Genomic DNA, 1650 nt, shown 5'->3' with positions numbered 1-1650 from the left:
AGTGAAATATTGACAATTCTACCCAATCAATTTTTATTTCTTTTGTCTTTTTAATTGAGTTTTTGAGACCAATAATTAAGAAACAAGATTCCACAACAAGTGCTCTACGTTACTAGTTAGGTTAGATTATAACATTAAATTAATAATGTTGATAGTGATTTTAAAAAATCATAATCGATATTCAAGATCAATCAAGGGTGGCCATGAAAAGAACACATAAAATAAAATATGCAAGTGGACATTATATACTAAGTGACTTGCACGCCTCAAACAAGTATATAAATTGGTAGTGCAAGTGTGTAGGGTTGTGAGGAAATAATCTATGCTGCCGCAGATAGTCCTCCAGGCTATGTATGACGTCGCAACTGCATGCAACAGGTTTCTTCACAAGAGCTGTGCCAGCAATTTGCGCAAGGGAAATTAAACACGTTTTCCACCGTAAACACCGTCCTTTTTGTCTTCCCATTTGCCATAGGTATGGCCTATATGCTCACGTACAATGGTTCCTTTGTTTACTACTGCTATTGTTGCAAATTCAGCCTCGACATGAAGACTGCGTGCTCTCCACCAAAGACCTCTATGCTTACAGGAACCAGAAAATCATAAACATCAATTTATTCTCCATATGAGGTCAGAATATTCTTATCCTTGTTGTGACGCTCGTGGCTTCAAATTCAAACAGTTTGGGGGAAAAAAGACCTTTTCTATGCACCATTTGTAGTATCGTTGGTCACAACGACTGCAGCTCACTCCCACACACAATCAATATATTACATCATAATCACCCCCCTCACCCATACTTTCTTCTTTCTACTTGAATAAGACATGCCTCCTGTTGATCAATTGAATTGTCGTGTTTGTCATATCAAGGTGGAAAAGGATTTTGGAGGTTACTATTGCGTAGACTGCAAATTTGCTACCCATATGAGTTGCGGGATCCAGAATGATCAGATCTCACCAAATAACCCAATTGTGCATGGTCAAGATGTAATTGATGATCCTCCCAAAGAGATTGAGCTGACAGACGATGAATTGTCCGTAGAGATTAAGCACTTCAGTCATGAGCACAAATTAAGCCGCAGTGATGAAATAGAGGAGTCTAATGTTTATAAATGTTGTGATGGCTGCATCCGACCTATCTCACTTCCATTTTACAGGTGCGTGGAGTGTGACTTTTTTTCTCCACAAGGCTTGTATTGAATTGCCTAACCAACTAAGACCTCTTTTTCATGATCACCCCCTAACCCATCTTCCAAGTTCACCCGATGACTATCCTACTTTCCTTTGTTCTTGTTGGTTTTTGAGACTTAAAGTCTGTCATGTTTGTTATTCTACTTATGTCTAACTTAGTCAATGTTTGATCAAGACTTGTTTTACTTATCTTTGTTTATGTGTAATGTTGCTGCCAGGTGAGCTAGTCTAGTTTATGAATTAGGTCGTTGTCTTAACCTTGGCTTTATCTCTTTGTGTGTAAGAACTAGTACGATAGATTGAAGTTGTTCTTTCTCTGTGAGAATACAAAGATTGAACTTGCTCTATGTTATTGTGACTTTCTATTCAAGTACTGCATCTGTGTGAGCTACAAGCTGGAAACTTTCTTGTACTCTGAAAGTGATTGAAGTGCAGGTACTTGATCAATGTCAAGATAGA

General features: G+C 38.0%; 1 pseudogene; it reads left to right on the top strand.

The window, feature by feature from the left end:
- Positions 1–319: 319 nt before the first annotated feature.
- Positions 320–1650, top strand: LOC120002583 (annotated as a pseudogene).

This window comes from Tripterygium wilfordii, chromosome 1 (genome assembly GCF_013401445.1).
Source record: "Tripterygium wilfordii isolate XIE 37 chromosome 1, ASM1340144v1, whole genome shotgun sequence".
NCBI lineage: Eukaryota > Viridiplantae > Streptophyta > Magnoliopsida > Celastrales > Celastraceae > Tripterygium > Tripterygium wilfordii.
Note: the sequence above shows the minus strand (reverse complement) of the source record. Positions and strands in the feature narration are given on the sequence as shown.